Source organism: Macaca fascicularis, chromosome 9 (assembly GCF_037993035.2).
Source record: "Macaca fascicularis isolate 582-1 chromosome 9, T2T-MFA8v1.1".
Lineage (NCBI taxonomy): Eukaryota > Metazoa > Chordata > Mammalia > Primates > Cercopithecidae > Macaca > Macaca fascicularis.
In genome coordinates this window covers 49,384,551-49,411,993 of record NC_088383.1, presented here as the reverse complement: position 1 = coordinate 49,411,993, position 27,443 = coordinate 49,384,551, and the positions used below count along the sequence as shown (strand labels likewise).

General features: G+C 46.4%; 1 long non-coding RNA gene across 1 annotated transcript; it reads left to right on the top strand.

The window, feature by feature from the left end:
* LOC141407597 (uncharacterized) lies at window positions 1–25,527 on the top strand. The gene is made up of 2 exons (XR_012417234.1): window positions 1–104; window positions 23,132–25,527. It is a non-coding gene; the product is annotated as an uncharacterized lncRNA (long non-coding RNA).
* The last annotated feature ends 1,916 nt before the right edge of the window (window positions 25,528–27,443 follow it).

The following is a 27,443-nucleotide window of genomic DNA, read 5'->3' as shown; positions in this document are numbered from 1 at the left end:
GAGCTGGCCCTCCACAGTTCAAGCAGGAATGGAGCTGGCTGCTGCAAGAGTTCCTTCACTGGAGGGTATTTCTCCTCTCTCCTCCCACACATAGGAACACGCGGGTGAGTTTTGGAACACGCGGGTGAGTTTTCCTCTGCCCACTGTGGTCCGCAGCCCGGCTTTCCCCTCCTCACCCTCTGCTTTCAGACAGACCTGCTTTTCCCTGGTGTCTGTGAGAGGTGATTCTTCGTGGTGCCAAGAATGTGGATTTTTTTTAGAGCAGGGACTCTCACAGATATTTGCACACCCATGTTCAAAGCAGCATGATTCACAAGAGTCAAAAGGTAGAAGCATTCTGGGGGTCTATGGGTGAGTGGATGGGCAAGCAAAATGTGGTTATGCATACAGTAGACTGTTACTGAACCTTTACCAGGAAGGAAATTCTTTTTCTCTCTCTTTTTTTTTTTTCTTACTTTTTGTGGAGAATGGGGTCTCACTATATTGCCCAGGCAGGTCTCGAACTCCTGGGTTCAAGCTATCCTCCCGCCTCTGCCTCCCTAAGAGCTGGGATTATAGGCGTGAGCCACAGTGCCCCGCCAGAAAGGAAATTCTGAGAGGCCCACCAACATGCATGAGCCTTGAGGACATTGTGCTAGGTGGAATAAGCCAGCCACAAAAGGGCAAATACGTTGCGATTCCACTTACATGAGGGGCCCAGAATGGACAAATTCACAGAGACAGAAAGTGCAATGGTTACCAAAAGGAGGGAGTTGGTGTTCAACGGGTTCAGTGTTCAATAGGTATGGTTTCCTATCGGGAAGATGAAAAAGTTCTTGAGATGGACAGTGATAGGGGATATGCGACAATGTGAGTACACTTAAATGCCAGTTAACCTTACACTAAAAGATGGTACAACTGTGCATTTTATGTTAAGTATATTTTCACCACAATCAAAACATTTGAAAAGATCCTGCCACGAAGTCCTGCGAGCTTGAGCCGGTTCCTGGGCCTCCTGGTGCCTCAGCCCTGCGTATAACACGGGGAGCGCCTGTGCCTTGGCACACGGCCCTTTGAGTTCTCGTGTAGCACTCAGAGCTCAGCGTGGGCGAGGGCGTCACCTTTCTAGGGGCATCCATGGGGCTTGGAGAACGGAGGCTCTGGGGCGCCAGAGCAGTCCACAGGGAGAGGCCAGGCGGAGCGCTTGATCACCCCCAGCCCTCTTGGGGGGTTTCACATGCTTCTCCCACTAGGCAGCGGCAACCCTCCCCACCCTCCCTTCCCTCCTGGTTCCCTGATCCTCAGTGACCTCGTCCTTAAAGACTCAACTGCAGAGTCCCCACCCGAGGACCCGCAGTGCCCTGCCCCGCGCCCCGAAGCTTCACCGCTCCTGTGTGCCAGGAAGCCTGGCTCCAAGGGACCCTCAAGCGCTGGGTGCGGCTACCGGGGACTCCTGAGGCAGCGGCTCCAGGCCCCGGGGCTGGCCAGGCGTGCTGTGGGCCCGCTGCCCTCACTCCCGCCCAGGTCGCACACAGGAGGCGCGGTCAGCCGACACGTTGGACAGGGTTGGAAACCTGCTGTCTCTTTCCGGCCTCGGTTTTCGCGTCTGAAATAAACGCGCGTCTGAAATCCTGGTCCTGGCGCCGCCTCTCTGCCGCGGTAATGGTTTCCACCTCTCATGAGCCCAGAGCTTCTTCCAGGCTTGAGGCAGAGGGAGTGTGCGTGCGTGTGAACGGGTCACACTCTTGTGTGAACGCGTCATACGCTTGTGAAAGACGGTGCGTGTGCACACGTGTGTGCGTGCGTGTGAACGCGTCTGGTTGCCCGAGGATGCACACATGCACGTGTGAGTGTGCGCATGTGTGTGCTCAGAGGACAGCTCTCAGCAGGCTGGGGACCTCCTTCCGCTCACCCCTGGGGGTTTCGGGGACCAGCCCCCAGTCTCCGGGTGCTGTGGGATGCCCTGGGCCGAGTGCGCACCGCTGTGCTCCAGCTCCGGCTCTGGGGGGACCCGGCCTTCCCGGCCCGCACCACGGGGAGTTCCACTCAGTGGCCACGGGGTGGCGCCGCAGACACGCGACTGAGGAGCGTGGCGGCTCCTGGCTCCCCGCAGCCTCGCCTCGGGCTGTGGCCAGGGCGGTCAGTCTCAGGCCCAGGTCGCTGCTGCCAGGAAGAGCAGGAACAATCGCTAGTCACGCCTGCTGGTGCCCCTGTAGTGCTTATGCTCCCAGGCATAAACTGACCGCAACATGCATTATCTCCTTTTATGTCCCTACTATTTGGAACCCTGTATTTTTTTTTTTTTTTCGTAAATCTGTCACTTAAAAATATCCAGGGTGGAGCTAAAAGTACAGACGCTGCTCAACTTACCCCTGGCTGCGGCCCCATGAGGCCACTGCGAGTGGAAAACAACAGTCCACCTGACTACCGAATAGCACAGCGTGGGGGCCCACGTTGGCCCGCTGGGAACACTGCCCTGAGCCTGCAGTGGGGAGAAGTATCAATACCAAGCCTGTTTTGTAGTCAAGTGTCAGATACCTCATGTAATCATTGACTACTGTACTGAAAGCGAAAAACCGAGTGGCCGTGTGGGACTTAAACGAGGGTGTCTGCTGACTGTGGATGACTTTTGCATCACTGTAAAGTTGAAAACTGTTAAGTGGAACTGCGGTAAGTCAGGGGCTGTGTGCACTAGAGACCTGAGTTCTGCCACTCCGTAGCTGTGTGACTTTGGACACGTATTTGAGCCTGAGTGTCTTCTACACAAAATAGATTTCTTAGCATAACATACACATGTGTACGTGCCCGTGAGTGTGCACGTGTGAGTTTGCATGAACACATCTGTGTATGCATATGTGTGCGCATCTGTATGTGTCTGTGTAAGTCTGTATGTGCATTTTTGTGTATGTCTGTGTGTGCATACAGACATATTTTGTACGTGTGTGTGCTGTGCATGTGTGTGTTAAGTCCCTGAGGTGGAGCTGAGGAGTTGAGGGGAGATGCTGGGAAGGGAGCCAGCACCATGCCTTTGTTGGCCAGGAGAGAAGCTGCCATCCAGATGCAACCTTGGGCTCCTGCTTCAAGGCCACAAGGCTTTGGGAGTGAGGAAGCTGGGGGCTGGAGCAGGGCAGTCCTCCACCTCAGGGGAGGTGCCCAGCCAGGCCAGGAGGATGGAGAGAGTGCTGGAGAATGGGGGGAATCCGAGGCATCAGGAAAGGAAGGCACAGGCCACGGAGAGGGCAGCTGGGCCCTGGGTGAGGCCAGCCCTCGGGAAGGGGGTGCCACAGGCAGGGGAGTGCCCAGATGGACAGCCCAGGGGTACAGACCCATGGGTGCATGCCAGTGGGGGTGCTCCTGAAACAGAGCAGCGTTATCCAGCAAGCAAGATTGGGACAACTAGTTATTCCATTTAAAAAACAGGTCAATGTCAGTCCTCATACTATGCTTTAAAATAAGCTCCAGATGGACTCATGCTTTAAATGTAAAGAAAAAAAGGCAAAAAGAAAATAAAGAAAAGGCTTGTGAACAGGTGGTTATTTGGGAGCAATCATAGGATGCAGGAGAGAGGGGATGGAGCTGCGGCAGGTCTGGGGAAGGGAGAGAAGCCAGCCTGAGACCAGGGCCCGAGGACCCATTCCAGCCAGCAGTGCCTTCTGTGCACTTCCGCAAGCTCACACGTTCTTCCAAAGTTGCCATCATGGAGAGGTAGGCTTCCATGTAGTCTTGCCTCCATTCGATTTGAATCCTTGGGTCGCTTTTCCTGTGATCATACTCAACCCTGATACAGCCATTGCTGGGGCCTCCCCTGGCTGGACGTTCTGCTTTTGATCCACATTCTTTCCTCCTACCCCGAGGCCGGCCATGGGCCTCCTGAAGGCTGACTGGGAGGACCTCCCTGCCACAGCCGTGCTCTTGATCTGCCCATGCTGTCACCTCCATCTCCACCTCCCTCTCCATCCTTACCACCAGTGCTCACGTCAATGGGAGCTTTCCACTCACCAAGCCCAGGCAGGTGTGTCACATGAATTTCTCTTGGGCCTCACACTAGAGGTAGTGGTGCTGTTGTCACCCCACCTGCTGAGGATATGCTGGGGCTGGCAGCAGCTACTCAAGAGCAAGGGTGTCGCCATCTCCATCCTGTGCCCACCCAGCCCTGCCCCCTGGGCTCCTTTCAAGTCTTTTTTTTTTTTTGAAATGGAGTCTTGCTCTCTCTCCCAGGCTGGAGTGCAGTGGTGCAGTCTCAGCTCACTGCAACTTCCACTTCCCCGGTTCAAGCGATTCTCCTGCCTCAGCCTCCCAAGTAGCTGGGACTACAGGCGCCTGCCATCACGCCCAGCTAATTTATTTTGTATTTTTAGTAGACACGGGGTTTCATTATGTTGGCCAGGCTGGTCTTGAACTCCTGACCTCGTGATCTCCCTACTGCAGCCACCCAAAATGCTAGGATTACAGGCATGAGCCACGGCACCCCACCCCTTTCAAATCTTAACAGAGAAGTCCCCGAAGTTTCCTTGGGTCCATTGGATGGATGGGCCTCTTGGACCCCTCAGCCTCTGGGCTTCCCTTGAGGTCCTGGAGCTATGTGGGCTCCAGCTCTGGGAAGGTGGACCCCCATGCATGTGTCCTGCCATCACTGTCTCTATGGAGTCTGGCTCACACTCAGTGAGCCATAAGGGCTTGTTCAAGGTCATCTGTCCCACTGATTTCAGACTCAGGGTGGAGTCTGAAATCATCTGTCCCCCACAGTGCACTCAGAGCCCTGTCTGGACTAGGGCACACATACATGCATGCTCATATGAACACACATATGCATATGCACACACCCATGCAAGGCTGCAAGGCGCATGCACACACACATGTACATGCACACACATGCACGTTCACATGCACAGGCACTCATGCACCTAGAGCCTTCTCATCTCTGCACTTTGAGTCCTCCCTCCCCTTGCCCATCCTTGCCCATCCTTCAAGGCCTCAGTCAAAACCATCTTTTACAAATCGTCTCTGGGTTGACTTTCCTTTTTGTTTTCCCTCTTAGAAGAAGCGATGCTGTCCTCAGTCATCCAGCATTCACTGGGCGCTTGGTGTGTGCCAGGCCCCAACGTGGGTCTTGGGCATGTTCCAGTCCTCATGTCCTTAGGGCTCCTCGGTGAGTCGAGGGTGAGGAGGACATGGAGGCAGAGGAGGACACCGAGGCACAGGAGGCCATGGGGCAGGTCTGGGTCCACTCAGGCTCCAGAGCTCAGCCCTCCCTGCCGAGTCAGGGTGAGCAGGACAGACGCCTGCTCCTGGAACTCGGAGGGCGAGATGGACACGCAGGCAGGGAGGCTCCAGGCTCAGGGTCTATGGAGCAGAGAAAGGAAGCTTCCAGGACAGCAAATAATTCCTGGAGTGCCAGGGCAAGAGGGGAACCTGGGTGGAGGAAAGCGTGAACAGGGCAGAGGTTGGAGGTGGATGTGGCCCCCGAGCATGTTGGAGGCGACTGAGCTGCTCCGTGACTTTGGGCGTCTTCGTTCATCCCTGCATTTGCACATGTGTTAAACAAACCTACTGAGACACTTGTTTTCTTTCCATGGTCCATGGACCTCTATATTAGGAATATAGAGTTAGCTTCCTGGGGAACTTTTAAAGAAGTATTCTTAGAGAAGAAACCAGGAGGCATCGTTGTGGGATGTTAGTACAGGGTCTTGGGTGTATCCTTTGGTATTTTGCGGGTCAGAGTAGCACGAATTGTGTCCCCAGGTGTTGAGACTGCAAAGTGCAGGTTCCCTCCTGCCCGCACTGATGCCTTCGGGGGATGGCCTGTCTGCTCTTCTAAGAACAGTTAACTCAGTCTCAGCTGACCTCAGCTACCTGTGCTTTCTCCAGCCAGGCTCTGTGTTTTGTGCTTTCACTCTCAAAACAACCCTGTTATTATCCCTGTCCCACAGACGAGGACGCTGAGCCCCTGAGAGGCTCAGTAGGTGCCTGAAGGTCTTCCAGCCAGGAGGTGGCAGAGCCAGGGCCGGCATGGCCTGAGGACTCCGAAGCTCCCACGGGCACAGCTCCTTCGTGCCAGCTCTGTGTCGGAGTTTTCTGTGGTCCTCACAGCCATCTTCCTGGTCGGCTGAGGTACAGACAGGGTGGAACTAGGACCGCCAAGCTAGAACCAGAGCTCGTTCCTAAGCAGGGCACCCGGGCCCTGCCTACGGTGCTGGGCAGGTTCCTGGTGAGGAGGGTGGGCTCAGATCCTGCTGTCACTGTGACCATGGGGCTTTTCTAGGCACCCTCCTGACTGCTAACACCAGGAGGGCCTATGATGGGGGACCACCGCCCCATGACGTGTGCCAGGTTTCTGCACATGACCGCTGGGAAAGGCTGGCTCTGGGCTGGGTGGACCCGCACTGCCCGCTGGCCCCTGCACCCAGATGGTGCAGCCCACACCCTTCTGATGCCCACCTATGCTCAACCCTGGGACTTCCCTCCTTCTGCCGTGTCTGACCCTGGTTGCCCTGGTTCTGCCACCAGCTCGTAGCAGCCCTTCCGGAAGCCACGTCCTCCAGGGAGATTTGATTATGTCCTGGTGGTGCGACCTCGCTAATGCAATCAGGAAGTTTTCTCAAGACTTCAGCTGCTTTGTTGGCGGCCAGGCCTGGCTCTCAGCAGCTCTGCAGGCTGGAAGGGCCCAAGAGACCCTCCACCTACCCGTTGTCTCTGGCAGCAGGGAGGGCTCCGGGGCGCAGTCCGTTGCTGCTCTGCTCTCCTCCCTTCTTTGGGTAAGCTCCTTGGCTCTGATTTTATTTGGAATCATCGAGAGCCTGTATCTGTCTAGAAAAAGCAGATGAAGAATCAGCACCACGGAGAATACTCCAGAAAGCAGTCATTTTCTATCAAGGTTAGGCTCTTAATTGAAAATTTTAAGAGGAGAGGAAATTAGGGGAGAATCCAGATATTCTCTCCATTATGGTAATCAGCTGTAATCAGAGCCCGAGAGCTGCGCTCACTTCCGGGGTTTCTCCCAGGATTACCAGAGCTGTCACGGTCACCTTCACCGACCTGCACTGTTGTCAGTGGGAGGGGCTGGTGGGGTCAGGGGGTGCTCTGGGAAGTGGATCCAGGAGGGCTGGGCTGGATCCGGGGGTGCTGAGTTCAGATGTGACTCTGCTTAGCAAGTGTGAAATACCGGACAGGGCCTTCCAGGCAGAAGGAAGATTGAGAACTGCGGCCGAGCAAGTGCGTCTGGGAGCCTTAGTTGAGGGTCTAAGTTTTCCCAGCAGGGCAAGGTTGAGGGTGAGGATGCTGCAGGCCAATTTTCTATGGCCTCATAGTGAGGACAAGAAGCGGGAGACGGGCCACAGGGATGAGGGTGTCTGCTCCCTGCAGCAGGGTGCACACCACAGCCGTGCAGAGGCACCCGGCGGCAGGTATTGGGAAAATGCCCTTCCTGTGTGTGTCCTAGGGGCTGGGCACGGCCTGATGGGCCCCCTTTGCTCACGGTTGCAGGAGCCCATCCATGTGGGGTCCTGCTGAGCTGACTTCCATAGGGCCAGGAAGGACTGACCCGGCCTCCTTGCTCACTTTGCCTTTTGGACAGTGTCCTGTAGGTTTCTGTGAGCAGAGCACACAGAAAGGAGATGCCCAGTAATTTCACTTAAAAACATTTTTTTAGATAACAGCAAAGGTTCTTCAAAGCTCATACTGTTAGATATTTCTGAGGCAACAGCAGAAGGAAATTAATAGCTAGAGAAAGGAGGTCCACACTCATTTATTCCAGTCAATAACATAGTGTGATTTTATAAGAAGGACAAAAGAAATTCATACTTTCTCATGAGTTGTAAACATGTTAAAAAATAAACAAATTTCTTTGTTATGTTGAAGAAGATAGTAAGAAAATTTCAGTCCACTATCACATTATCTTTCTCTCATATTGGAAATGGTTAAAAAAATGGCGCTTCATCTATTCATTTATTCATTAAATCAATCAACAAGTGTGTATTGAAAACTGTGGTGGTAGTAAAATATGCCCAAAGATCCTCTGACACTTCCCCCATGAAAGAGGTTAATTCCCCTGCCTTTGGATAGGGACTGGCATATGACATTGTGAATGAACACGACGCAGTGGAGTTGTTGCTGCTTGACTCCCAGATGCGTTAGAAAGGGGGTGCAGTTCTACAGGGCTCTCTGGGGCATGTGTCTTGGGAGTCCTAAGCTATCATGCAAAAGCCCAGCTACCTTGAAACTGACATGTTAGAGGGACCACATGGAGAGCCCAAATACCGATAGAGAGGCATACCTGAGGAACATCAGCTTTTGCAGCTGTTCAAGTCTTCCCAGCCCAGGAAATAGCCATGGGAGGCCTTTGAGATGAACCCAACCCAGTCACCTTCTGACTGCAATCACATGAGACGTCCCAAGCCAGAACCACCCAGCTGAGCCAACTCAATCCCCAGGACCAAGAGACATAATAATAAAAAATCACTGTTGGTATTGCATACCATTAAATTTTAGTGACTGGTTACACAGCAGTAAATAACTGGGGAAATCCCCTAAGGTATGTCAGGCACTGTGTTAGGTATTAGAGACATCCTCCCCTAATGGAGTTTAAAACTTGATGAGTCTAGCCAGGCATGGTGGCTCATGCCTATATTTTCAGTGCTTTGGTAGGCTGAAGTGGGAGGATTGCTTGAGCCCAGGTTCAAGGCTGCAGTGAGTCATGATCACACCACAGTACTCCAGCCTGGGTGACAGAATGAGATCCCAAGTCTAAAAAAATTAAATTTTCCCACGAAGTACTCCACATGAATACAAGAAACAATGCCCTTGCTTCCCTGATTTTTCAGTCCAAATAGCAAATAGGGAAATATTCATATTAACAGATACATACCAATATAACAAAATGTAGACAAGTGCTAAGTAAATGAACAGCAAACAGAACTGACTAACAGGAGGGTACTCTTGGGAGCTGCAGAATCAGGGAAAGAATCAGCGGGGACAAAGGAGCTGGGCTAAAGTCAAGGATTCATGTGGGAAAAGGTGCAGGGTGGGAAAGGCATGTCATCCTGAATATGACGGGGCAGCGTGAGCTGCTTGGGAAGACAACTCCCATGCAGGGAAGAGCGTGAAGGAAAATCAACAAGAGGCAGAAAATCAAGAGTCACAGCAGGCCATAGCACAGCTTTAAAATAACTAGACTTTATTTTCTAGGCAAGAGGAAGGCCCTGAAGGTTGAAAAGCCATGGACTTGCCATGATGGAAGTACAGGCAGGTAGCCTGGCAGTGGAAAGAACATGGACTGATGTGTCGAAGTCAGTCTACAGGGAGGGAAACCCATCAGGCGGCTCTTGAAATAATTTTCCAATACTGTAAAAAATGTCTTTCACTCTGCTACCCTCCTCTCCCATGACCTGCCCCAGCTCCTCCAAAATGTCACATAGTGCCTCTCCTGTCTGTTCCAGCACTTTCTGGTCTCTGGAGCCCTGACATTCTCTTAATGACCCACATTGTCTCACGCTGGGGATACAGTTAAGGGGCAAACTTCCCAGCAGCTCTCTGCTGAATGGATGGGCTCGTTTCATCGCCAAGCCCACTGACAGCTGCTTCCTGGTGATCCAAGGAGTTCTGAGTACTTGTTTGTTTGGACTCTTGGATCCCCCATGTGCTACACAGTATCATTAGTTCACTGATACCTGACAAGTTTTATCCTAAAGTGAACCATACAAGTGGAGACACATTCAAGTGTTCCCTGAAGTAGAAGCATTCCTGGTTTCTGGAAGCGATGATATATAATAACAATGACATGATGCTTTCATCTTCAAAGCCCTATGCAAACATCACCTAATTAACCCCAACTCCGTACCTGAAAGGCAGGGAAGCATCATCAAACCTGGGTTTCAGGAGAGGAGACTGGAAACTACACATTAATCAGCCTTGGTGCCAAAACCAGCAAGGAAGAACTCCTGACCCTTACTGCTAAGCTGAGGCCGAGAAGAAAAATCAACTCTGAAATTTTAAAATTTATCACAAAGGTCATATATGATAGCTCCTTGTAAAGCTTATCAGAGAATAGGAAAATAAATGGTGTTCATACAGGGAGGCAGGATTCTAGGGTGCTGGCTCTGGATGTTTTACTGCCTAACAGTGTGACCTAGCCATACTTTGAATTCCTCATCCGTCAAAGAAGCCCTATTAGTCTGATTCCCAACACATAACAGCCTTAAAACAATTCATGAAAAAAGTGCTCCAAGAATGAACTCTAACCAGGTCCCACACGATACAGATCATTTTAACAGCTGGGAAAAGGCGTAAGATAGACGAGTCCTCATCCTCCCTTTCTACATAATTTCCACCTCATTCTGCCACATTTCCACCAGCAGAACTGTCCCTCCTTACCACTCCAAGCAATACGGTCAGGTTCTCTCTCTCTCCCCTCCATCAAACTTCCCCCCAACACAGCCTTAGAGCTCACTGATGCCTTGGCTTCCAAGCAAGTTCAGGTTTCATGGAAGCCTTTCCAGAGGGACTTTGCATCTTAACAGGGGACAAAAGTCCTGTTCAGCCAAACTGAAGTCTTGATTGTGGTGTTCTGGCCACTGGGAACTAACTTGCAGAGGAAGTGTCTTGGGATAGTGGGGCCCATGTATCATACCACCCGACATCGACAACGGCCCCAGTAGCAGTCAATGTTTTTTGCAGGTTTTTGTTTGTTTGTTTTTGAGACAGAGTCTCACTCTGTCACCCAGGCTGGAGTGCAGTGGTACCATCTCGGCTCACTGCAACCTCCGCCTCCCAGGTTCAAGCGATTCTCCTGCCTCAGCCTCCCGAGTGGCTGGGATTACAGGTGCCCACCACCATGCCTGGTTAATTTTTGTATTTTTAGTAGAGACAGGGTTTCACCACTTTGGCCAGGCTGGTCTTGAACTCCTAACCTCAGCTGATCTGCCTGCCTCGGCTTCCCAACCTGCTGGGATTACAGGCATGAGCCACAATGCCTGGCTGCAGCCAACATTTTTTAAGTATTTACAGGGAGCCAACCTCTGTTTTAAAAGAAGACTGGTGTTATGATCAAGAGAGCATGGTCCCTGGTCTTCCTGATGCTATGAAATGACTTCATCTCTCTGTGCTTCAGTCTCTTCATCTCTGAAATGGGAAAATAAGGTGTATCTATCCCCTAAGGTTACTGTGATGATTAAATGAATGAATCCCATAAAGTGCAAAGCACAGTGCCAGGTATGTAATAAGCACCAAAAGAGAGTTGCTATCATTATAGACACTGATATGTACTAACAAGCATGTATTAATGCAACCTTGTGACGTGGGTGCTAGTCCCATTTTATGCAGAGGCTGAGGCATGGAGGTGAACATGTTTGCCTCAGATGAATGGCTAGTCGGTGGTGGGCAGCCTGGCTGCAGAGCCTAGACCTTACCACCGTGTTGAACTGTGGGGCCCCATGGCTTCCAGGCCCTTCTGGGGCAGCGGCACAGGGCTGGCACTTGCCAGCCTGGGTTCAAGTCATAACTTGTCCACATCAAACACACGAATGAAGTTCTCTCTTTTCTCTCTGACTTGGTATCTTCATCTTTATTATAATATCCCCCATAAAAGCTGGCCATGAAGATCAAATGACTTGTGCAAAAAGATTTTGAAAATTCTGAAATGCTCTCCTTTCAAAGGTAAGGAACTATTATTATCTATTGCAGCATAAACTGAAATGAGAGCTATAGGCAAGAGCTAGAAGAACCCAGGCTCTGAAGGCCTTAGAAGACCACCTGTGCTTCTGTGGATCCTCAGGTCATGGAGACAATTGGCCTCCATGATCTATCATCTATTGGCTCCTCCTTGGAGAAACTTGGTCAGATCTTGGTTCAGTGGGCCCAGGAACTGGGTACCAGCACGGCAGGAACCCAGGGGCAGACCCCATGCTGCAAACTCTACTGCAGGCCCTGCCAGGCACCCCTCCCCACCACATCATGAGGTGGTAAACCTCCATCCACCCCACAAACCAGGAAGCCCATCACCAATCAGGTGCTGTGCATGGCTGTCATTCACTCCCTCACTGAAGTTCCTCCTAGGCCAGGCAGCCACAGGAAGGGGCCCTGAGGACTGTGAAATCCAGAGGTCTCTGAGGAAGGTAGGATGAAAGGGGGCTTTGCCAGGCACTGCAGGGTTCCAGTGTCCTTGGCTCCCATGACAAGAGCTGTGTCCGCCCTCCTGTTTTTTCCATTATTGCCTGAGCCATGCTGGGGTGCCCAGAGCACTGTAGACCATCTGGGGTCAGTACCCTGCTGATTGGCCTGGGGAGAACAAACACATACACACACACACACACACACACACACACACACACACACACACACACACAGGCCTTTGGAGAAATTCACCCCAACTCCCTGGGGACTGGCATTCTCAGTGTGTGGCCTTTTAAATCCCCAAGGGCAATGACTCAAACTACTATGCTGGGGATGTTAGAGGATGCAAATATGCATTTTTGAATGACAAACTATTTTCTAATGGTGGCAAGTCTGCTTTCACAGCTAATCAGTGTGATCTATTTTAAAAGTTATTATTTTCCATAGTACAAGACACAATAGCCAAGATTTGGAAGCAAACTAAGTGTCCATGAACAGATGAATGGATAAAGAAAATGTGGTTCGTGTACACAGTGGAGTATATTCAGCCATCAAAAAGAGTGAGATCCTGTCATTTGCAACAACGTGGACAGAACTGGAGGTCACTATGTTCGGTGAAATAAACCAGGCACAGAAAGACAAATTTTGCATGTTCTCACTCTTTTGTGTGAACTAAAAATTATAAACAACTGAATTCATGGAGACAGAGAATAGAAAGACGGTTACCAGAGCCTAGGAAGGGTAGTGGGGTGGGGGCAGGAGGAATGGCTAATGGGTACAAAATATAGTTTGACATGAGTAAAATCTTTGATAGCAAAACAAGGTGACTATAGTCAACAATTTTTTGTATTTTTAAAAGTAACTAAAAGAGTATAACTGGAATGTTTGTAACATAAAGAGATGATAAATGCTTGAGATGGATACCCCATTTACCCTGATGTGATTATTATGCATTGTGTGCCTGTATCGAAATATCTCACATACCCCATAAATATACGCTCCTACTGTTGTGGGAAGTCAAAGACTCTGAATGGAGGGACCGGCTGGAGCCGTGGCAGAGGAACAGAAATTGTGATTTCATGTACATTTATCAGTTCCCAAAATTAATACTTTTATAATTTCTTACACCTGTCTTTACTTTAATCTCTTAATCCTGTTATCTTCGTAAGCTGAGAATGTATGTCACCTCAGGACCACTATTGCACAAATTGATTATAAAACATGTGTGTTTGAACATTATGAAATCAGTGCACCTTGACAAAGAACAGAATAACAGTGATTTTCAGGGAACAAGGGAAGACAACCATAAGGTCTGACTGCCTGTGGGATTGGGCAGAATAGAACCATATTTTTCTTCTTGCAAACAGATGTGCAAGTAGGAGAGATATCGCTGAATTATTTTCCCAGCAAGGAATATTAATAATTAATAACCTGGGGAAGGAATGCATTCCTTGGGAGAGGTCTATAAATGGTGGCTCTGGGAGAGTCTGTGTTATGTGGTTGAGATAAGGACTGAAACACACTCTGGTCTCCTGCAGTACCCTCAGGCTTATTAGGGTGGGGAAAAAATCCTGCCCTGGTAAATTTGAGGTCAAACCGGTTCTCTGTTCTCAAACCCTGTTTTCTGTTGTTTAAGATATTTATCAAGACAATACGTGCAAGGCTGAACATAGGCCCTCATCAATAATTCCAATTTTGCCCTTTGCCTTGCGATCCTTGCTTTTGTCCTTGCTCTGTTTCCTCAGAAGCATGTGATCTTGTTCTCCTTTTTTTGCCCTTTAAAGCATGTGATCTTTGTGACCTACTCCCTGTTCGTACACCTCCTCCTCTTTTAAAATCCTTAATAAAACTTGCTGGTTTTGCAGCTCAGGTGGGCATGAGGGACCTACTGATATGTGATGCCACCCCTGGTGGCCCAGCTGTAAAACTCCTCTCTTTGTACTCTTTCTCTTTATTTCTCAGACTGGCCAACACTTAGGCAAAATAGAAAAAGCCTACATTGAAATATTGGGGGTGAGTTCCCCCAATAACCTACTGTGTACCCATAAAAATTAAACATTTTAAAAAATATGATTTACCTATCTTGTGTTTTGGTTCACAAGAACCACTGTCTCCCATTCCAGGATGAGAGCAAAGGAAGCACTCAGGATAGCCCTGGAAAGGTAGTATCCAGTTGGCCAGCTGCATTCCATCCTCCACCTGCAGCCATGGCCCAGGTGCCAAACTGGCTAAGGTGATGAGGTCCAGAGATAATTACGCTGGCAGTGTCCACGCTGCCCCTGGACTCTATCACTCCCTTAGCCTGCTCATCCGCTGCCACTCTGTCCGCTTGTCTGCATGTGATTTCCTGTCCTTGCAGCTTGATCTCAGTACAATTTGCACATACTTTCCCACTCAGGAAGAATGTCTCCATTCAAATCCCTCGCAGGATACAGTCTATTTTGGAAGCCACTTAGTGGCAAAGGTGAGTGATGTGCCCAAGCTTGTAGATATTTACAGACCCCTCCTTCCCACTGGTTTCTCCAAATGCCACCCATGGCTCCAGGGCTTTGCCTGATCATCATGGCACTAGCGTTGAACACTATCAAGGCTGCTCTGTGGGTCCAGCACTCCAGCAAATGAATAGAAACATAATGTTCCAGCCAAGCTTATTTGTCTGTCGCTTAACCAGAGTAAGCGAGAGAAGAAACAAACAGTGGGAGAAGATGTCTCACGCACACTAAGTTTAGACCACCCCAAAACTGAGTCAGACAGCGGCTTTCTGATGCCTCCCGGGGACAGCTGCTTCTCGGAGGAAGAGTATTGCATGGTGAATTTTAAGGATTTTTTTTTCCCTAAAATAATGCTACTACTCAATTTGGGACATTCCCCTAAACACAGTCCTGGTCCTGCTCCCAACAGCCTACCCACCTGCCACGACCATGACCCACAGCTTCTCCACTGCCACCTAATCCTGTCATTTAACTGGGACAGAAGGCAGGTTTGGCCAGGCACGGTGGCTCATGCCTGTAATCCCAACACTTTGGGAGGCCAAGGCAGGCAGATAATCTGAGGTCAAGAGTTCAAGACCAGCCTGACCAACATGGAGAAACCCTGTCTCTACTAAAAATACAAAATTAGCCAGACGTGGTAGTGCGCATCTGTATCCCAGCTATTAGGGAGGCTGAGGCAGGAGAATCACTTTAACCCAGGAAGTGGAGGCTGCAGTGAGCCAAGATCATGCCACTGTACTCTAGCCTGGGCAAAAAGAGCAAAACTCCGTCTCAAAAAAAAAAGAAGAAGAAGAAGAAGAAGAAGGCAGGTTTGAGAAGAAGAAGGCAGGTTTGAGAGCTCTGTAGACCCCAATAGGAGTATTCATCACACCTTTGTTGTGAGAGCAGACTTTCTGAGTGTCTGGGTTCCTACACCCTAAAGTAAGGCAGTGCTGCCGTCCGGCATTGCTTCACAATCGGGAGTCATTCGCACTCTTAGCTGCACTAACTTTTATTCTAAAGTAAGTAAAGATTACAATTTTGAAATAAATCTAAGAATGTGGGGGTGGAGGAAGTAAGAAGAGTTTATATCAGGCAACATCACACAAGAATAAGGTCTAAGATAAGCCAGGTTTCAAGATCAGTGTCAGGCAGGAGGATCCCCTAAGGGGTGGAGAGGGGATCCTCCCCAGGAACAGGAGGGGCCGACAGGCACTTCATGCCCCAAAGCCACAAAGAAGAGTGTCATCCACAGCATTTTCCCCCGAAAGCAGAGCCAGCTACCGATGTTAGAACAGGAGCCTCAGGACAGGCCTTCCCGGAGCTTATTGGAATTCTGGTTTAAGCCCCTGACAGGTCCAGGACATTGGTTCAAGATTCTCAAGCAGCTCCATAGCAGGACTCACTGACATTTCCTATTCTCATGGCCAAACATCTTAGCAGAACATGAGCAGTGATGACTGAAGGGGCGAGATACAAACTGGGACCAGGGCATCTGCCAATAGGCAGAATGGGTGGGAATAGGTCTCAACTGACCTATTGCCACCCATTCTGTGACTCCAGGGGGCTCTAGGCCCTGGCAGAATTCTCTTTGCTTTGACAGCCTTTCCTCTTGCTCTCCTCCAGGTTGGGGCTGGAGATGTTCTATGCAGAGTTTTTGCAAGGGGAAGCAGTTACTTTATGAGCGATGCTTCAACCTGCTAACTCGATAGCCTTTCCCTTTTGCAGCTGGCGTGGGTGAAGATGTTTAAGCTTGATTCTCCTTGGAAGCTCCAATCAACCCTGCCCAGAACTGCCAGTCCCCACTTAGTCTTGGAGAGGAGGCAAGGGTGTGTGTTCTCTGTGTGTAAAGAAATTTCCCCTAAATCCATCCAGCAAGCAAGAAGTGGGGACAAAATGCGAGTCCACTTGGCTCTCAGATCCAGCCTTAAGCACCTTTTAGAGCCACGGGGGTTGCACAACACGGACTTCCTCTGCCAGAGTAGCAAGACAGTCTTTTTTACATGAAAAAATTAGGATAGGCTAGGTGCAGTGGCTCACTGTAATCCCAGGACTTTGGGAAGCCGAGGCAGGTGGATCACCTGAGGTCAGGAGTTCGAGCCCAGCCCGGCCAACATGGTGAAACCCCATCTCTACTAAAAATACAAAATTAGCCGAGAGTGGTGGCATGTGCCTGTAATCCCCGCTATTCAGGAGGCTAAGGCAGAATCACTTGAACCCAGGAGGCAGAGCTTGCAGTGAGCCAAGATCACACCACTGCACTCTAGCCTGGGTGATAGATCAAGACTCCATCTCAAAAGGAAAAAAAAAGGATAATTTTTAGGTAATCATTAAGTGTATATTTATTTACATGATATTGTTTGATCATGTTCTTAAATCATCAAGTCTGTTTCACCTCCTTATTCTAAGGTTCTCAAGGATAAGAACCACATTTCCTTTTAAATCATTTTCTTCCTTGCTTCCCTTCACTAAGGTAATCTCTGACATGAATAAAAAGTGTCCCCCGTCACCACCTGGCAGGGCATAGCTTAGAATGCAATTGCTGGAATTTAGTTCTATATTTTTTTCCATAGCATTTCTATCAAGCCAGCTGAAACTTCAGCATGCGATGCATTGCTTCTGAAACCAATATTTGCTCTTAATGATATGTATACACTTACTACCAAGAAGACTTAGGTACGTGCTTCATCCCTTAGACAAAGGCGTGGTTGGGGCACCCTAAATAAGTATTGTTATCAGAGCTCTGTGTCCTCCATACCCCGTTGGTAAAGGGCATGTGTGTTGTGTGTGGTCAAGACTTCATTCTTAACATTCTCCTGTAGTTCCACTGACTAAACCCTCATGAAAGACAGACTTTAATATACCACATATTATCAGAGGAGGGCAGACATGTGTTTATCATGTTAGGGCAGGGTGTCATATTTTCAATATACCATCAATAAATCAAAAGAAATTCAGTCATCCCATGGAGTATTGGTCAAAAGCTTTCTCAAAAGTCACCCGAGAAGTCATTTCACAAAGATTATTTTCGTCTGACTTACTTCTTACTCAGAAATAGAAATTCTTGCAGGATACAATTTTAATTGAGAACAAAGGGTATTAATCCCAAAGTTCAAGTAAAAATTTTTTTAAAAGAAAAGTAAAAGTGCACATGGGACTAAAAGTTCATTATCCCACTTTGAAATAGACTGCCTGCATGCATTCTCATTGTCAGGAACCCAGAAATATCAGCCCTGTTGACCAAAAGGAATGCCCCTTAGCCCAAGTGAATCTCAACATGAGAATACCAAGGTAGTAATGTCCAATTTCACCACAAGTTTCTGGATACTGTCTCCAGGGAAACCTTCAGAGAATTTGCACACCATCTGAATACATAAGAGCAGACAGATCATCAATGAGGGGCAAATAAATCAGTGATAACTTTCATAGAGACAAAAATACTATAGCAGTAGGTCTACATGCTATGAAATGGACAACTGGTTAAGCACTTACTCAGGTGTCATCAGAACAATATTTTTTCCTCACCTAAGTGTAAATTTCTCCAATATAATTTATATTTATTTGAAAACATCGACATTTAATAAGATATTTTATTTATTTTTTATTTTTTAAAGGTATATTGATATGTAATTTACATAGAGTCAGATTTACCCCTTTTAGGACTACAATTCCATGAGTTTTGAAAATATAAAGTTCTGTATCCACCACAAGTACATAGAAGGATTCCATTAGTTCAGAACATTCTCTTAAAGACAGACTTTGATATACCACATGTTATCAGTTCTCCTGTGCCTCACTATAGTCAATCCCCCTTCCCTACCTCCAGCCCAAGGCAATCAATGATCTGTTTCCTGATTCTGTATTATCCAGAATGTCACATAAATGGAATAAAAAAATACATAGCAGTCTGATGTGGCTTGACTTTGTAAATTTTTTTTAAATCTTTTATTTTAGGTTCACGGGTACATGTGCAGGTGTGTTATACAGGTAAATTCATGTTATGGGGGTTTGGTGCACAGATTATTTCATCACCCATGTACTAAGCATAGTTCCCAATAGGCATTTTTTCTGATCCTCTCTCTCCTCCCAACCTCCACCCTCAAGAAGGCCCCAGTGTCTGTTGTTCCTGTCTCCATTTCCATGTGTTCTCATCATTTAGCTCTCATTTATAAGTAAGAACATGTCGTATTTGGTTTTCTGTTCCCACATTAGTTTGCTTAGGATAATGGCCTCCAGTTCCGTACATATTCCTGCAAAGGACATGATCTCATTCTTTTCATAGCTGCATAGTATTCCATGGTGTACATGCACCATGTCTTATTTATCCAATGTGCTATTGATTGGCATTTAGCTTGATTCCATGTCTTGTGAATAGTGCTGTAATGAACATTTGTATACATGTGTCTTTATGGTAGAATGATTTTTGTTCCTTTGGGTATATACCCAGTAATGGGATTGCTGGGTTGAATGGTGGTTCTGCTTTTAGTTCTTTGAGGATTTGCTACACTGTCTTACACAATGGTTGAACTAATTTATACTCCCACCAGTGTATATAAGTTTTCCCTTTTCTCCACAACCTCACCAGCATCTGTTATTTTTTGCCTGTTTAGTAATAGCCATTCTAACTGGTTTGAGATAACATCTCATTGTGCTCTTGATTTGCATTTCTCTAACGAGCTTTTTATCATATGCTTGCTGGCTGTGTGTATACCTTCTTTTGAAAAGTGTCTGTTCATGTCCTTTGCCCACTTCTTAATGGGGTTACTTGTTTTTATCTCATAAGTTTGTTTAAATTCCTTGTAGATGCTAGATATTAAGCCTTGGTCAGATGCATAATTTCCAAATATTTTCTTGCATTCTGTACATTTTCTGTTTACTCTGTTGATAGTTTCTTTTGCTGTGCAGAAGCTCTTAGGTCTAATTAGATCCATTTGTCAATTTTTGCTTTTGTTGTGATTCCTTTTGGCATAAAAAGACATTTTAAAGAGTATTCTCCATATAAAAGTCAAAGTCTGCTTTTGAATAACTCAAAAGTCTTGAGTATGATTACATGTAGACTTTTTAAAAATGTGTGCCCCGTAGTTTCTTTCTCTCTTGTCTGGTACCTGGTGTCCTACAACAGCTAAATCCTTGGGATAGAAAGGGTGACATGCTTTTCTCTTTTTCTTTCTTTTTCTTTTTTCTTTCTTTTTTTTTTTTTTTTGAGATGCAGTTTTGCTCTTGTTACCCAGGCTGGAGTGCAGTGGCGCGATCTCTGCTCACCACAACCTCCGCCTCCCAGATTCAAGTGATTCTCCTGCCTCAGCCTCCTGAGTAGCTGGGATTGTAGGCATGTGCCACCATGCCTGGCTAATTTTGTATTTTTAGTAGAGACAGGGTTTCTCCATGTTGGTCAGGCTGGTCTTGAATTCCTGACCTCAGGTGATCCACCCACCTTGGCCACCCAAAGTGCTTTTACGGGTGTGAGCCACCATGCCTGGCCTGACGTGGCTTTTCAAGTGTCTCTGTCTCGCTCTTCTTCACTTGCAGTGTAGTGGAGGTAAAACAGAAACCAACCTGACCTGAATATTCTTGCCACTTGTTCCAAGCGATCCCTTCCCAGAAGGAATGGGAAGGAGGGAGTGGGAGAGGAAGGTGGCAACACTGTTTCCAAGCAAGGAATGTGCTTCCAGAATCCTCTTTTACTTGGCTGTTTCCAAAGCAGAGTCTGGTTAATGAGTCAGTTTGGGGTTTGAATGTAACTTTGTTTTATAAGACTTGACATCTCAGTTCAGACAATATTTCATTTTTGAAAACAAGTAAAAGGATGACCACTTATTTGTAGGTTCACATTTCTTCTCTGGAATATATATACATACATATAATTTTTTTTAAAAGACATGCTTCTTAGTTGTGGCTGTAAGTAACTGCTCATTAACTTTATCATCAGCAAGGGCTCATTAATTCCTAATTGGGCCAGGTGTCTCAATTAGGAAATGGCACCACTGGATTTGGAGTTATAGAAAACTTCTCATTGTACTTGTAATGGAAAGATGTGTGTGTCTGAGAAGAGTTTAACTTCACATACCTGAAAGTAAGTGCAATCCCAAGGGATTTGTTTTGTGTGAGTCTCTAGATAGCAAGATGTAAGATGAGAGGAGAAAGAGGGGGATGGTATATTGTCTTGCTTACAAACAGACTCTGGTGTCCATCACTAAAATGTAGATATGCACATATCTACATTCCCCTGAAACAAGTCCTGTAATGAAGGCATCTTTCCCTGGAGAGTGGCATATTTAATTAGAATGGATTTATGTGCAGTTGGCTTTCCAGGATAGACTCCAGAGATGAACATCTTGTTATGGGAAAGCCCAAGAGGTGTAGCCGCCAATCTTCCTCCAGCAGACTTGGCATAATATGAACAGTATAGTATAGAATGTTCTGCCTCTTATGAAGATACAAAGCCAGACTCACTGGCTTCTGCTCATTTTTTTAAGAGTTGGCTCTTAGAACCCAAGTGTACCATGTTTTGCTGAAATAAGCAAACTGACCTCTGTGGTCAAAGTTGAAACCCTAAAAACCTATTTCTTGGCCTCATAGCTGCTGTCATTTAACAAGAAGGAAGGGTCTCCCTCCTATCCAAATTCCTATTATATTGGATTTCTAAATATAAGGCATATGCAATAACCAAATAGGTACTCTTTACAATGCACCAACTAGGTCCATTTTTTTCATTAATCTCTTCTAGAAGACAGTTTTCTTTAAAGATTTGACATGGTAGCTTATTGCATAAAGAGAAAACCATAGTGATTTTAAAGAGATAGTATTTTATGTAGTTTCAATGTTTAAAACTAAAACACAAAAAATGAGTAAACATGTTATTAGAATATTAAATAATGGAATGTCAAGATAGCTTATATTTGCATAGCTCCTTTCAGTTGACAACAAATATCTTATAAATCTTTACAACAATTCTTTGGATAAGGCAGGGAAGGTATCACACACAGCCCACCAGCAAATCTTATCATCCTCTGCCAAGTTCAGAAACTATAAAATAATTAGAGACTGCAGATTCAAATACTGTAATAAAAATTTCAAATTGAATTGGAGATTGTGTTAAATTCAAATGTGACTGAAACTGCTATTGATATATGTATCTATCATCCTAACTGCTCTGGTCACTTTTATTGACTAATTAGAAATTTCTAATCCAAAATTTATCTAATCCTTAGTAGTGTTCATTTATAAGCCATGTGAGAAGTCTGCGGTCACCTCTGTTATCCAGCATGTGCAATCCATAATAACCCAACAATTTAATACAAACATTTTCTGTCAAAGAAAGTTTACCAGAATGATTTCTGTCTTATATTGTGCACATATACCAGGCCATGCTGGTGACCCTTAGCAATTCTGGTAAGGCTTTAGAAAATTGCTTTATCAGGAGGCTTGCCAAATAAACTACAGATTACTTTGCAGAACAGCATCAGAAAGAAACTTTCCAGGGTTTAACAAAAAGATACAGTCAAGGAACACAGGCTGAAATAAGGAATCGGCAGCTCCAGAAGAAGAGAGAGGCAGAGAAGCACACGCCCTGCCAGGGTTCATCCTGCCTCTTGAACTGCTGGTAGTAAAGTTAATCTGTAAATACTTTGAGGCGATTAAGAAGCTGGGCATCACTCTAAATGTAAATAAGTCCTGTTTCCTTTCCTAGAAGCTGGCTCTGATTGGGGCAGTCACTAGCTACTTAGCCTGCTGATAAATTTAAGATCCACAGTCTAGTTCCTAATTAGCCCTGTCTTCTTATGAAGTCAAAGCTTAGCAAACTCATTTGTAAATACAAGCACACTCAGAGACCTCGTTCTCCACAGATTCATGGAGGAGAAGTTGGTTTGTCATACACAGAAAGCCATATTAAAGTCTGAAAGCCTTGCGTTGATGATGGATTGCTTACCAAATATTTGGTAGAAGGTGGTGTCATTTCCTTCAACCAACAAATCTGAAAAGTAATTTGAAAGAACATCCTAACAATTGAATTTTGGTCCTTTTTCTGATAATGAGATTTCTGTCCCTTCAACTTATAGCTTCTGGAAGGAGCACAATGAATTATTTATTTCCCACTCACTTGCTCCCTCTCTCTGCATAGGCTCTGTTCATTCCTCTATCTTATAGTAATAAGCCAGGTCATCACTGAACTGAGTTTAAATCACAACGGTTCGGTGTTGCCTGCTTTATGGGTCTGGATGGCCTACTTTATATTGTTTGTTCTTCACTGAAGCTGGTGTGTTGGTGTAAGATTGTATAACTTCTTCACCCTGGGAACCCTCATAAAAATGAGAGGGTTGGCTCATAAAACTATCCCACTGTGCAAAAGTGTAAATAACTTCCTTAGAGGCAGGACAAATTCAAGGCTGCGGAAAGCACATACTTTCAGGGCCAGAGAATGGAACCACCCCCTCTAGAGTTGGTGCCTCTGCAAGCCGGTGGGGTCCTGCTCATCCTGGGAATCACAATGCCAATTGTTCTCTCCATGTTTTGCAACGCAACACCATTTCCTCACTTCTGTTTCCTTTCTGTTTCCGCTTTGCCACTGTTTGCAGACACAGGAAGAGGTCAGTGGGCTCAGATGAGGACAAGACTCCTGCTGGAGCACAGCCATGTTTAGGGGCCGAGTGATGATCCATCACCCTCGCTGTGTTTACATGAGGGATTCCATAAACAAAGAGTTCCTGTACAGCTGCTGTTCTTGCTATCTGTTTTCAGGATTCAGAATGGTGTTCTAGAGCAACTGAAGTCTGATGCTGGTGTTTTGAGCAGAAGTGAATGTGCGGATTCTTTACCAGCCTGTATTGTGTTCCACACTTTCATTCCCAGCACCCTGAAACACGCGGAGTAGCTTCTTCTGCCAGTCGCTAAGAGCAACCAGCACCTTGAATCAAAGCGGTTTTCTCCCCAGAGTATTTTCTTAGAACGCTCGAAGGAAGAAGTAGAATCCAAGGTGACTTCTCAATTGCGGATACAGGGCAGGAAAAGGGTAGCATGTGGAGTTCGGGTGGGGAAAGCGGGCTCTTCTGTCTACAGGTCGCATGAATTTGAGCTGCAAATTAATTGCAGGGTACATTTCACCTTCCCTCAAGCAGATGCACCTGAGGGAGACTGCGTGAGAGGCAGGATAGCATAGAGCAGCGGTCCTCAAAGTCGGGTCCCCATTAACAATATCTGGGAACTTGTTGGAAATGAGAATTTTCAAACTTATAAATCACAGACTTTGAGAGCAGGGCCTAGAAATGCATGTTCTTAAAAGTCCCCCTAGCATTTTGATGCAGCTAAAGTTGGAGAACCAGTCCTGGAAAGAGCACAGCATACAGCAAGGTTAGAGTCCATCCTCAAACTGCTGTGTGCCTGGCTCTGCTGACCTTGACCAAGTGATTTAATTCTTGAAACCTCAGTCTTCATCTGGAAAACAGGCAGTAACAATTAAGTTGTTGGGACCATTTTGTGAATGTATTTTGCCGGTTACACACTTAATATAGTGTCTACTGATGGAAAATACTCCACAAACAAAAGTTGTCATTGCTTTTATTCTTTTGGAAACACTAGGACTGGAACAAAGTATACACTCAATAAATGAAATGAACAAAGAAAATAATGAATGAATGTCAGGACTCTAGGTGGTTAGCTTGTGTTGAGAAGGAAGATGCTAATGGCACTATATAACTAGACCTCTGCATTTTAGGGAATGATTTATTCTCTGAGATCTTATGAACAGCAAATGCATTTAGCAAATAGAAAAGGTAGGAAGAGAGGGAGGAAAGAGAAAAGAAAAGAGAAGGAATTGAAAGGGTAATTTTTCTGCATCTCATGTTACATGCAGACTGTGGCTCAGAGCATTTATTTCTCCAAGTATCTACCCTAGGACTGTGAAATCCATGATGCCTTTAGGGACTTCTTTCTCTTTTCCTCTACCCTTCTCCCTTCAGCTGAGGGCAACTTGTTCCTGATGAAGCGTTACTTTTTGTTCCCCCTAATTCTGATACTTGTTGGGGTGGAGTGCTCAAATGGGGAAATTGGCGAGGGGTTCTGAGAGTGTCAGATAATAGGATGAAGGAGGTGGGGCCCAGGGGCTCTTGAGGGAGCTCCGAGGACACCTGACTGTGTCACAGGAAGCATCTGCTCATGGGATTATAGGGGTGTCTGCTTATGGGATCATAGAGGGTGTTTGACCATGAAATCACATGGGGTGGGTGTCTGATTATGACTTCAGAAAACAAAGTCACAACAGCCACCCCAGGTATGAAGTTAGATGAGAAGAGGCAAGGAGATCGCTAGTTGGGACTCTCTGCAAAACCCAGCTGAATCTGATAGTTCTACTGCCTGCACTTTGCCGGGAGAAAAATCTGCAGTGGCTTTGACAAGTTAAGACAGGACTTTTTGCTTTGATATGAAGCCATGAATCAACTACCAAACACAAAATAAGAGTAAGGGAGACTATGTGTTCAGCCTTCACGCCAACATTGAATTTTCTCTGCTGGACGTGACTTTATTTTGAGAGCAGAAGACAGCGATAGTGACAGGAGGCAGTCAAATGCCTGGGCAAATAGGGGCGGGTCCTAGTGAAACCCCCAGCCGAAGACTGTTACAAAGTCTGAAAGTCAAACTACCAGTTAAATCCTCAGACTAGATTGAGAACTTGTCTTCCCATTTGATGTGCTTTCCTCTGACTGGTCCCCACCCTTCACCTATTTTACATATACCTACTCTTCCCTAATTGGTTTTTCTACACTGTCATGCCCACATTTAAGTGGTGTCTTCACTTTAACCTTTTTTGCATACTCACAAAACAATCAGCACACACCCCGCTTCTGAGTCCATAAAATGCCCTGGACCCAGCCACATGTGGAACTTTCTTACCTTTGGATTGGGGTACTACCCCCATGTCCCCTCTCAGCTGAAAACTGTTTTATCACTCAATAAAATTCTTTACCACCCTCCTCAACCTTCAATGTCCAGCCTTCAATATCCTCATTCTTCTTGGATGTGATACAAGAACTCCAGAACCACTGAACGCAGGTACAAGCTGTAACACAGGTGAGCTGGGGCATGCCAGCATAGCCAAGCAGGGCTCATGTCGGGCATTGCCAGCCAGAAGTCCCTGGCTTGCAAAGTGACCGAGAAGAAAAATCCTACATCAAAAGCAGTGGCAGCTGCAGAATGTTAAAAGGTGCATGTCAAAACAAGTTTAGATGAGCATTTCTTCATTTTTCTTACCATATCAGGCCCACAGGAGAAGTCAGAAAACAAAAGAAAAGAATCTATATGTATTGTGAGGGAAAGACATTTCTCAAAAGTCAGAAGCATAGTGCTCTGAAGGAAGACCCCAGGCTCACCCCAAGACTTGAGGCAACAGAGCCCCCTGCTTTTAATGACATATTTGTACCTGGTTCTTTGTGGCTATGACCCATAACCGCCATTCCACCTTCCCCAGCCCTGCCCTGAGTCCAGTTTCTGCAAATAAAGCACCCCAAAAGCCACGGCCTCTTCTAATGAGACTTCCTTCATAAAAAATGCAACTGTGAGTCAAGACATAAACTCCCTCCAAGTTAGGTTAATTGTAAGCCCACATAGTAGACACAGGATGTTGTTTATCCTCAGTAGAAGGATGTCTTAACTAAATTCCACCCCTCTGGTCACCACAAATTTTGAGCATCTGAAACTATTTGATCAAACAACTCTTCTCCATGAAAGAGATTTCTGCTCTTCTTCCCTGAAAGTTATTTGTCCTCACCTGGCCCCTGTGAGCAATTTCCATCCTTTTGCCCCTACCCCCACCCCTATCCAAGACCACCTTCCCGCTAGAAATGGAGCTCCAACCAACAGCGTTTGCATCCCTAGTGCTGAGAATGTTGACAGTGCTCAGCCAGTGGCTGGTCGGGTGGCTGATCCTTAGAGCATAAATCACTTCTACGGAATGAAAACCCTTTTCTTCTTTCTGAAGTCATTTTCATTCTTGCCACCAACCCTCCTAATTCTGGTCTTTACTAGTCTCTATGCAGAATCATCAGGTGTGGGCTATATAGAAAATCACTCCTTGCTAACCCACCAATGCTATCAGACACAGAGTAAGTGCAGGGGGACCAGAAGGGGGAGTGACAAATTTCTCTTCTAACAGTTATTATCCAACAACAAGGAAGTGAATACTCTGAAGCCAACATAAATAAATGAATAAATACATAAATAAGTAACAAGTACCATGCTTAGCTTAGAAAAATTAAGCCCTTTATGACAAAAATCCTTTACCAGAAAGCCTTGCATAATATATTTGTGTTTCCCTTTGCTCTTCTTCTCATTTTATTAATATAAATGACCAAAGGCAGCAGGGAGGAGATATCATTCACTGTACTAAAGTAGGAATCTAGTGAGAAATTCATTTCCAAAAGCTCTTAACTTATATCCAGAACATATTCACAGGCCAGGCCTGATGGCTCATGCCTCTAATCCCAGCACCTTAGGGAGTTGAGAAGGGAGGATCCCTTGAGGCCAGGAATTTGAGACGAGCCTGGGCTACATTAGAGAGACACCATCTCTACAAAAAAATTTTAAAAATTAGCTGAGCATGGTGGCATGTGCCTGTAATCTCAGCTACTTAGGAGGCTGAGGTGGGAGGATCGTTTGAGCCCAGGAGTTCAAGGCTACAGTGAGCTGTGATTGTGCCACTGCACTCCAGCCCAGGCAACAAAGCAAGACCCTGTCTCTTAAAAAAATTATATTTGATTATCTGACAAGGATGACTCAATAATTGTACTCAAGCAGTAGGGCTAACTTGTGAGGGATGGGATCAATGTCGCCAAGGTCTTCTCCCTTCTCACAGTCTTCTAGGGAGTTACTATTTAACATCTCTTGTGGAAATGCAGT